General features: G+C 42.0%; 1 protein-coding gene and 1 pseudogene across 7 annotated transcripts in view; one reads left to right on the plus strand and one right to left on the minus strand.

Moving 5' to 3' along the window:
- RB1CC1 (RB1 inducible coiled-coil 1) overlaps nt 1-11,078 on the minus strand; it is an 84,947-nt gene extending 73,869 nt beyond the window's left edge. For all 7 annotated transcript variants that reach the window (XM_058275529.2, XM_012520163.4, XM_058275531.2 and 4 more), the window contains exon 1: nt 10,713-11,078. The gene's annotated coding sequence lies outside the window, so the exon portion shown is untranslated. The remainder of the gene's footprint in view (nt 1-10,712) is intronic.
- LOC111760991 (small nucleolar RNA SNORA73 family) lies at nt 902-1,091 on the plus strand (annotated as a pseudogene).
- Nucleotides 11,079-11,344: the final 266 nt, after the last annotated feature.

Raw genomic sequence — 11,344 nt, forward strand, 5'->3', positions numbered from 1 at the left:
TAAATGCAATACAAGATATTGGATGGGATCTAAGAATGGAAGAGACATTAATGGGAAAAAAAATATATATATATATAATGTAAGCTTTCTATCAATGTTAAATTTCTTTTTCTTTTTTTTTTTAAAGATTTATTTATTTATTTAATTTCCCGCCCCCCTCCCCTGGTTGTCTGTTCTTGGTGTCTATTTGCTGCGTCTTGTTTCTTTGTCCGCTTCTGTTGTCGTCAGCGGCTCGGGAAGTGTGGGCGGCGCCATTCCTGGGCAGGCTGCTCTTTCTTTTCACGCTGGGCGGCTCTCCTCACCGGCGCACTCCTTGCGCGTGGGGCTCCCCCACGCGGGGGACACCCTTGCGTGGCACGGCACTCCTTGCGCGCATCAGCGCTGTGCATGGCCAGCTCCACACGGGCCAAGGAGGCCCGGGGTTTGAACCTTGGCCCGGGGTTTGAACCGCGGACCTCCCATATGGTAGACGGACGCCCTAACCACTGGGCCAAAGTCCGTTTCCCAATGTTAAATTTCTTGAACTTGATAACTACACTTAGGGTGATTATGTAAGTAAATACACTCATGTAGGAAATACACAAGGAAGTATGGTGTATGCAACCTGCTCTCAAATATTCATAAAACAGGTAATTGGATAGCTAGATAAATGAGAAATAAATAGGAAAAATGATATAGTAAAGGTGTCAAAATGTTAAAATTAGTGGATCTGGGTATGGGGGGATAGTCTGTTGGAATTCTCTGTATGAGGTTTGTATTCTTTTTGAAAATGTCCCATATTTTGAAGGGCCAGATATGTCAAACAATGAAAGGGAAAGGAGTACCATTACTCTCTTTCTCAAGTTCTCTCTTCTCTATCTTAGCTTCTATACCACAGATTGGACACAGTAAGAGGATATGTCCAACGTGGATACCCAGGGAGATCACTCTCCCCAGGCTCTGTCCAGGTGGCGCAAGGGAGCAGAGGGCTCAGCCCAGTGATGTGCAGTCCCATTCCACAACGTTGCAGATGAAGTCGGACTCTCAAGCCTGCACCCGCATCTTCCTACAGCTTCTCAGAGTCCTGTGGACAAACCACGCAGGAAACAGTTCTCTCGAGCATCCCAATCTGGATCTAGGGTCAGTTTACCACGTGTCCAAGAGAAGTATGCTTTTTCCTGTTTTTAATCTATTGGTGAATTACATTTACATTTTGTACCCTTGCTTCACAGAATTCTCAAAAGAATTCCAAAATACCTCAGATTTGAGAAGAGAAGAGGAGCAAAGCCTTGACATTGAAATACGAGGTGGGAAAGTGGACACTACTATCTTGAAGATGATCATGGAGGGTTTGAAAATTGGCACACACATCTCCATGTTTGGCTTTTTAAAAATCTGAGTAAATCAAAGAATTCCAGCCTTAAAGATAGAATCATGGGAATTGGCTAGAAATACAAAATTTTCAGGTTACCCCAAAACCATATACCAGTTTTAATATCTAATATACTAAATAAACCCAAGTACTTTGAGAATAAGAGCAAAGTAGATTAGTCTATTAAACTAATGTATTTATGAATTCAAATAAAGATGATTTTGGGGGAAAAAAGGGAGTATGAATTTTTGTGTAGGCAAAATAAAAGGTTTTGCCATTCAAATAACCTGATTCAGATTTTAACTCAAAAGTAATATCCCTGTCTACATAAAATAACATGACTTTAAAAGGCTGTTTGACCTAATGTAAGGGGGAAATGGAAAGGAGAAATGAGTTTATATGGCTACGAGTCTCTAAAAAAGAGTCTGGAGGTTGTCAGAAGGATTGCCCTTATGCACAACTGAGCAGAGTCTGAGAGACAGATAAAGCAGATACAACCCCCAGGTATTGGTTCCTCTGAGGGCTAAAGAGACCCATGGGAGTTATGGTCATGGCAGATGGGGTTAACTACCAGGGCAGATGGCCCCTCTTTGGAAATGGTGTTTATGTGTGATGAATCTGGACTCAGATGGGATCTCTCTTCATAAGACTTTCATGCTAATGTGCTGGAGTTGCAGTTAGTGTTGGGGTTTAAGATATATTTAGGGGATTTGAATCTCTGGACTGACAATGTGATAGCCAGGCCCTGAGCCTCAACAGACTCCAGCACCTACAATCTGATTTATTGGACTCACCCACCACACTCAGCTAAGATGGAGTTGAAGGACAACCACCACACCATGGAGCCTAGAGTGATTACAACTGAAAGTGGGAGGATTGCATCCAGCATCCATGTGGAATCTGAGCCTCCTCTTGACATAGAGGTGCAATGGACACAACCAATCCAATGTCCACATAGAAAAGGTGACATTGGATTGGGAAAAGTGGACATGGTGGCTGATGGGTATGGGGAAAGGCAGGAAGAGATGAGAGGTGGAGGCATCTTTGGGACATGGAGCTGCCCTGGATGGTGCTTCAGGGGCAATCACCGGACATTGTAAATCCTCCCAGGGCTCACTGGATGGAATGGGGGAGAGTATGGGCCATGATGTGGACCATTGACCATGAGGTGCAGAGGTGCCCAAAGATGTACTTACCAAATGCAATGGATGTGTCATGATGATGGGAATGAGTGTTGCTGGGGGGGGGAGAGGTGGGGTGGGGGTGGTGGGGTTGAATGGGACCTCATATATATATATTTTTAATGTAATATTATTACAAAGTCAATTAAAAAAAAAAAAGTATCGTTTATATTCTGAGGCCATAGAGACCCACAGGTTCTATGGTCATGGCAGATGGAGTTCAGTGCCATGTCAGTTGGCCCTACTTTGGAGTTTGTGTTTCTGTGTGATGGAGCTGGACTTAGATGTGATCTCTGTCCATAAGTCTTTCCTGTTACTTTTACCAGAACTGTAGTTGGTGCTGGGGTTTAATGTATACCCAGGGGACCTGAATCTCTGGACTGACCATGTGATAGCCAGGCCCTGAGCCTCAACAGACTTGCAACTCCTACACTCTGGTTTATGGGACTTACCCCACTCAGCTAACATGGAGGTGAAGAAGGTCAACCACCACACCAGGGAGCCAAGAGTGCCTACAACTGCAAGCAGGAGAACTGCACCCAGCATCCATGTGGAATCTAAGCCCCCTCTTGACATAGATGTGGAGTGGACACAACCATTCCAAGGTCCACAGGATGGCAGAACAGAGTATGGATTAGAGTAGACTTACTGATATTCTATTCATGAACTATTGTGATTAGTAATCGAAGAAAATGTGGCATTGGTGTGGAGAAAAGTGGCCATGGTGGCTACTGGGTGTAGGGAGTGGAAGAGTTGAGATGTGGGGGCATTTTCGGGACTTGGCAGTTGTCCTGGGTGGTGCTGCAGGGACAGTTATCGGACAGTGTATGTCCTCCCATGTCGCAATAGGTGGACTGTGGGAAAGTGTGGGCTATGATGTGGACCACTGACCATGAGGTGCAGCGGTGCTCAGAGATGTATTCACCAAATGCAATGACTGTCTCATGATGATGGAGGAGATTATTGTTATGGGGGGAGGAATGGCGTGAGGGGGGTGGGGGTGTACGGGGACCTCATATTTTTTTAATCCAATATTTAAAAAATAAAGACAAAAAAAAGTATGGTTTATAAAATTTAGTGCAATATATGGGTAACAGGATGAATAATATATTCATGCTAATGGTTTAAATTCTCTTATTAAAAGAAACGTTGTAACACCTATATAAAGATCAATTCTGCATAATCTAAGTCAGAGTCATTATATTTCATTGAATTACATTTTCTCAGTCAATCCATGAGTTGTGTGGCTTTAACAAGGGGAAAAATGCAGTTAAGTTAAAAAAAAATCTTCCTCACAAGTACACAACTGTCTAAATTTCCATTTCCTAATCTGTATTATGGAATGCTAATAACACCCACTTCCTATGGCTATGATGGAAAAGAAATAAAATAACTATATAAAAAATTTAATTTAGCACATCACTTAACAGTAAATAGTCCAAATATGTTACCCAGGGACAAGAACTAATTCTGTGATATAACCTAGGGAGTCAAAAAGAATCTGTTGAATGAACAGACTTTTATTAAACATACATACTCTTCAGGACACCTACAAGCAGTACTCCATGCAAATGCCAAAGCAGAGTTCAAATAATAACTAAGATAGATGATAGCAAAAGTAGCTAATTTTTGGTCATTTCTTAGTCAATGTACTCCCAGGCTCTTTTATTTAAAAAAAATAATTATCCTAACTTTAACCTAAAACAACTTCCTCCTCAAAACTATTTCCACTACCAACTTCTTTGTTTTTGAGATTATCAATGAACTTGGTTTAAGGCCTCAGAATATCATGAATAAGTGCCCCGTACCCATACCTAGTAGTCACTAAGTCTGTGCACCCTTCTCTATCCAGTGTCTAAGTGCTTATTACTGCACACCTGGGCTACAGCAATAATCTAACTCAACTTGCAGGCTTCTCAAATCCTTTTAATGTCACTTCTCCCAAAACTTTAAATGCTTTGTAACAACTACTCAATTAAATCTAAATTCTTCAGACTGACATTCCACTATTACCTTTCTATTGCTCAGTACACAAAGTTCCACATTTATCTCATGAACAGGCCTTGCTTGGTCTTTCATGCTGTCACTAATGTCATTCTATAGTCTCCATTCTGTAACAAGTCATAAACATCATATAGTCTTCCCCAGTTTACTAGATGTCAATGATCTATTCCTTAATCACTTATAGTCCATATTTCTATTTCAATTAATCAAAGTGTTTATATTCAGAGCAAAACGATTATTTCCTCACCCCAACCATCCCCCATACCAAATGCTTTTTTTAAATTTTATTGTCTTTTTTTTTAAATGAAGATACAGAGATCACAAAAACAGTTACATTAAAAAATATAAGAGGTTCCCATATACCCCACCCCCACTCATCCCACATCAACAACCTCTTTCATCATTGTGGCACATTCATTGCATTTGGTGAACACATTTTAGAGCACTGCTGTACCGCATGGGTTATAGTTTACATTGCAGTTTACACTTTCCCCCAGGACATTCAGTGGGTTATGGCATGATATATAATGTCCAGCATCTGTCCCTGCAATATCATTTAGGACAACTCCAAGTGCCGAAAATGCCCCCACATCACATCTCTTCTTCCCTCTCCCTGACCTCAGCAAATATTGTGGCCACTGTCTCCACATCAATGACACAATTTCTTCTATTGTTAAAGTCACAATAGTTCTATAGTAGAATACTAGTAAGTCTACTCTAATCCATATTTTATTGCTCCATCCTGTCGACCCTGGGATGGTGATGTCCACTCCACCTCTAAATCGAGAGGGGACTTAGATCCCACATGGCTGATGGATGTGATACTCCATGCAGCTGTAGACTCTCTTGATTCCCTGGTGTGGTAGGTAACCATCTTCACCTCCCTCTTAGCTGATCTGGGTTAAGTCCAAAGAACCAGATAGTAGGTGTTGCAACTCTGCTGAGGCTCAGGGCCCAGCTGGCACATGACCAGTCCAGAGATTCAGGTCTCCTGAGTAGTGCCAACCACAGGTTCAGTACAAGAGAGAGAAGAGGCATGTGTAGAAAGGTCACTTCTGAGTCCAACTCCATCACATTCAGGAGTACAAATTCCAAAGTAGGGCCCACTGACAAAGCACTGAACTCCAGAGCCATCTACCATGACCATAGAACCCATGTGTCTCCATAACCTCAGGAGCACCAGTACCTGGGGTTGTATCTACTTTGGCTATCTCTGGGATCCTGCTGAGACATGCGTAAACGCGACCCTCTGATGACTTCCCAACTCATTCTGAAGTCTCTTAGCCATATAAACTCATTTGTCTTTACCATTTCCCCCTTTTATTCAAGATCTTTTTCGAGCTGCATCACCACCTGGTGCTTGGTAGGAATTCCTCAGCACCAGGAAGGTTCATCCCCAGGAGTCATGTCCCATGCTGGGGGGAAGCATACCAAATACTTAACATTCTTCTAATAGCACTGTAAATGGCTAGAGAAGATTGGCCAAGAATCATACCTCCGGAAACACCACAGTACCTAGACACAATGGACACTCAATAAATATTTAAAACCAAAGCAAAGGGTGAGAACTAGAACAAGAACTAAAATTGTGAAATCAAAACCAAAGTGTCTCAAGTGGAATACTGTCCTTTTACTTATGAGAATGAATAGTTTTATATATCCCCATAAGCTTATCATCAAAATAAAATAATTACAAAACTGAATTTTCTCCTTTGTAATTAAAATAAAAAATGTGCACAGATAAAATGGCTGTATAAAACTGAAATGCTACGCATACTACTATGCAACTTGACCAAATAATGGATATCTTTCCATATCAGTTCCTATAAATGTATTACATATTTTGGTGGCCTACTGTTCATAAAAATTATTTTTAAAAAACATGACTTCAATAATTTGAATATATGGAAATATTAGAAAATTAACCCTGAAAAGGTTAGACTAACTCTAGATTGTAATTTTGAATAAAATAGCCTCATTCATAAAAACAATGTATTTTGTAATTATACTGTCACCTGCATTTTTATGTTGTGTCATGATGGTCTCTGCTTAACAGAAACTCAAAAGAACCATTAAAAAGACTTTATGTGAAGCCTATTAAAAATATCTCTCCTGCATCCAAAATATACTATCTATGGGAACTATATTCATGCCACCTGCATTTCTTCACCAGCCAAAATATGATATCCAGGGCTGTGCATGGTACAATTTTTAAGGGATACCAACATTAAGCAGGAACATTTCCTTTAAATATGAATCTTAATAGTCACATGATTACATCTATAGCAGAAGTTTTCTAGTTCTGTTTTATAATAGATAGTAAAAGCAAAAATGAGACCAAAATTTATAGCAAGTGATACATTAATATTCTATTAAACTAAAAATATCTGTGTATTTGGAAAATTGTATGATTTATATGTAGCAATAAAATTGATTTGTTTAAAAAATATCTGTGTAAACATAATATCAAAGAAGCACACATAAATCTTGTATTTGCAATATAATTGCTGTAATAGTCAAGGAAATATTAACAATATGGTAATGATTTGTTTGCAGTTTTAACTGAGATATTCTGGACAATTAATGACCAATTATCAGATGCAGGATATGAAGGAAAAAATAGTGTGGACAGTCCAGAACCAGTAACAAAAAAAATGGAAATGGGATACAATTATTTTCATTTCTTACAATAACTACAAGTCAATAAAATATAAGAATTCAAAATGGCAAAATCATAGTGGAAAGTATTATTCCATAATCCTCAGGGTACTCATTAAACAGCTGTAAAAGCAGAAACAAGCTAATCAGTGAAAGACAGGGTGCTTGACAGCACTCAAGTACTGTACTTAAAATATAAGTAAATTAACAGAACCTTAACTTTACAGAGGGATGGAAAGAAATGTCACCCTCTCAGGACCCTGGGCAATGGGGTCCACTTAACAGGTAAAGTAGGCTTATTAGAGCCATAACTACAGAATCCAACCTCTCTCTATTTTTTCCATTCTATTAAAGAAGTTGTGAGCTTACAAACAATCATGCTTACAGTGAAGAATTCCCATATATCACCTCTCCACCAACACCTTACATTGTTTGTTGAACATGTGTTAACAGATTATGAAACAACCTGATCAGACTATCACCACTAACTATGGTCCATAGTGTACACTTGGTATATTTTTCTGTACACTCCCTATTACTACACTATTAGCACTGTACATTTGTTAGAGGCTATGAAAGAACACTCACATATTTGTACCATTAACCACAGTCCATCTTCACCACATGATCAGTCCCATGCTTTGCCCCTTCTATCCAAAGTGTATACTGAGTGGCTCACTTTCAGAGTTGTGCAATCATTGCACCAGTAAACCTCTGAAAGTTTTCCTTAGTCCAAAAGAAGAAATCCCATACTCCCTACTGTCACTTAGCATTGATATAGTACCTTCTTTGACTCTGAAGCAAGATTACAATATCGCTATTAACTACAGTCAGAAGTTACGTTAATTGTATTTCCCCAAGCATCACTATATTCTTATCACCTTGTAACAGTGACATACGTTTGTTCTAGTTCATAAACTGTATTATTTTATCTATGACAGTAAGCATAAACTTCAGCTTAGCACTCTGCAATCTGCTTCTCTAGCCTTACATGTATTTCACCATCTCAAAGCAATCTGTGCTTGTGATTTATCTTCTTTATAATTTTCAAAAGGTTCACCATTTCCTCTAACCTTATACTCAAAGTTTATATGTAAAGTCCCTCTTGTTCACTATTATATTGCAGAGCTATTAATAAAACTGTGTGTTGCAGGGGTTCAATTGATATTTGTAAAGGAATGAATCAATTTGGTTCTCACTTGCTTTCTAGCATTGCTGGTTCTACTTGAACTCAACCTCTGTGCCTTTGCACATACAGGATTAGAGAACATTAGTTTCCTTAACTATGACCTGCAGAGTCCTACATCATCTAGAAACAATCCTTTCTCCATTCTCTCCCCCTTGTTCACACACTCCACTCCCACTAACCTCTTCACTTTTCCTTCTACATACCAAGTATGCTACTATCTCATAGTAGCCTTTGTTTTTACAATCTCTTCTGCCAAAAATGTTCTTTCCCTAGATAATCATATAGCAAGCTTCCTCAATTCTCTTGGTTCTTTACACAAAATTCATCTATCAGTGAGGCCTTTGCTGGCCACCTTATCTAAAATTTCAAACCCCCAATCTTGATGCTTCATATCCTTGTTCCCTGCTTTACTTTTCCTCCTTAGCAGGTATTACCCTCTAACATACTCAATATTTTATCTTGAATGAGGACAGGGGTATGTTCTGTTCAGTGCCTAATCACCAGCACATCTAGACTAGTGCCTGGCACATAGTAGATATACAAATATATCTACAACACCTGTGATTCCTTCCTACCAATTTCAAATAGTGGCCATATTATAATTATTTTCATACAGAACTCCCAATTTTCTTTCTTTTGAAGGCAGGAGCAATTTTACATTCTTATATTCCTCACAGCAATTGGGCCAAAACCCTATCTATGATAAGTAAATAGTAAACAAATGAATGAATATCTGCGAATGGTACTGCTAGATGCTCGTTTGTGTTTCCTGAGACAGTATATTCTTCACTACCAAAGAAAAGAGTGGTTAGAGATTACCATTTCCTGGATAAGAAAATTTTACTATCCAGTCTTCTTTCTTCTAAGATTCATCGATTATGTACATCTACAAAGTATGTTATACAGGAGGTGCTCAGATATTTGTTGAATGCATGAATAATAACTTAAAGTTAACTTCAAAATTAGAAACCAAATTAAAAAAAGCTCTTGTCAACCTTAAATAATCAAAATTTTCAAAACTGTGTGTTTTCATAAACGAAAGTCTTATGTCCTTTGCTCTTTTGCACTGTATAAATTTGATCTGCTAAAAGTCAATCTGTCAAGCATTCTAACCATTTTTGGTCAGCAATGCTTCACTACATTCCCTGCCATTCAATAACTCTATATAAAGGACTAAGACCATAAATAAGTCTGTAAATAAAGTTACTTTTAAGAAAGCAGTCTGAATACAAATGAAGTGATCTACAGTAGTTCACCAATATAAACATGATGTGCCTGAAGTATCCGTGATATAAAACACAATTGTAATCACTAAACTAAAACACGACAGGAACGTTACTGAGGAAATGTTCATGATCTGCTTATAGACAGAATAATAAAAAATAAAACCAGCCACCTCCCTTGACTTCCCACAGTAATATCTGACCATTGATCAATGGAAATACAGTAAGAATTCTTGATTAAACACTGATTTAACCCTGTTCAAATTAAAAGTAGTTTCCTAAATTCCTAGAGTTGCAAGGCTTTCAACCTTTCAGCGAAATCTTACAAGCCACAGAGAACTATCAACATACAACTAAGAATAGGATAAAAATGGTTAGCAACATGACATCTTAATGGCCCAAACCTCGGCTGAATAAACTTGAGCACATTCCCATCTCCTAATTGGACTCTTTGATAAAGCACACATTAGCCATCCTTGTTACCTGTGCCTACACCACTTCAGGGCAGGGCCACGCTTTAAGGAGTCATGACGTTAAGGACTCGATTACGAAACCGTAACAGTAAACACCGCACATCCACCCGGCGGTGGAAGAAACTAGCAATATATTCCACCCAGAAACTGCCATTTCTCATGGTCAATGTATTTGGTTTCTACCAAGGAAGTTGTGACATCCGCATACACACCCCATCCCAAATTTATCAGGGGGGCAGGCAGAGGCTGAGTCATTCCTAGAAGTAACTTTACACCGATGCTCGCCTTCTGGGTTCGGGACAAAGGCACACGTCTCGGTCCGTCGCCCGGTGTGCGCTTGGGCCCCACTCCACGCTCCGGCTTCCAGCGCCCAAACACCACAAGGCTGAGCCGGCGCCGAGGGGACGGGCGGGGAACTGACCGGCGGCGCGCCCAGGAGGGGTCCTGCGGCTCGGCGGAGCAGACACACCGACGGGGTCGAACTCGGGGCCGCACACACCTGCTGGACCCGCTCCGGGCCGCGCACAGCAGCCGAGCCGGGCCGAACTCGGGGCCGCACACACTGGACGGACTCGCCCCGGCTTGGCCCCGGGTCGCCCCGCGGGGGCAGGGGACACAGGCGGCCGCACTCACCCGGCAACGCCTCCTCCCCCGCCGGCGGCAGCAGCACAGCCGAAGGCCCCGGACACCATCTTCTGCCGCCGCCTTGTCCTCGGCGGCGGCTACCAACCGCCCATTCGGCGCCGCCAAACGACACCACGGCCGTTCCGGCGCCGGCCCCGAGCTCCGGGAGGGAAGGTCGGCGCGGCGGGGTCGAGGTCAGGCCCCTCGGCTCTGGGCCGGGGGCCGGGGGCGGGGGGCCGCGGCCGCTCAGAGCCGAGGGGCCGGGTGGTGGAGTCCGGGGCAGCGCCTAGGCTCGCAGGGCCGAGGACGCGGCTCGCTCGGTTTGTTATTGTCGACTCGGGCCCTTCCTTCGCGGAGCATGCCGGGAGTGGCGGCGGGCGGGGGAGGGCGCGGTGCGCCTGACGGCGGCGGGGAGAGGGCCGTCTGCGCAGATCCGGAAGTCGCAGGATGCCGGAAAGGAGGAGGGTCCGCTCCTGCGGACAGCCTTCCGAGCTGACCTTTCTCGAGGTAACCCGCCGAGACCTGGCTTCGGCAGCCTGTGGCGGAGCTGGCCGGCCACCGTCCGGAGGTGGACGACCCCAAGCTGAGTTTTACTGTCTTTCTGCAGCTACCTGGCCCACGCCAGGCCGACCCCGCAGCAC

This window comes from Dasypus novemcinctus, chromosome 14, assembly GCF_030445035.2.
Source record: "Dasypus novemcinctus isolate mDasNov1 chromosome 14, mDasNov1.1.hap2, whole genome shotgun sequence".
Taxonomy (NCBI): Eukaryota; Metazoa; Chordata; class Mammalia; order Cingulata; family Dasypodidae; genus Dasypus; species Dasypus novemcinctus.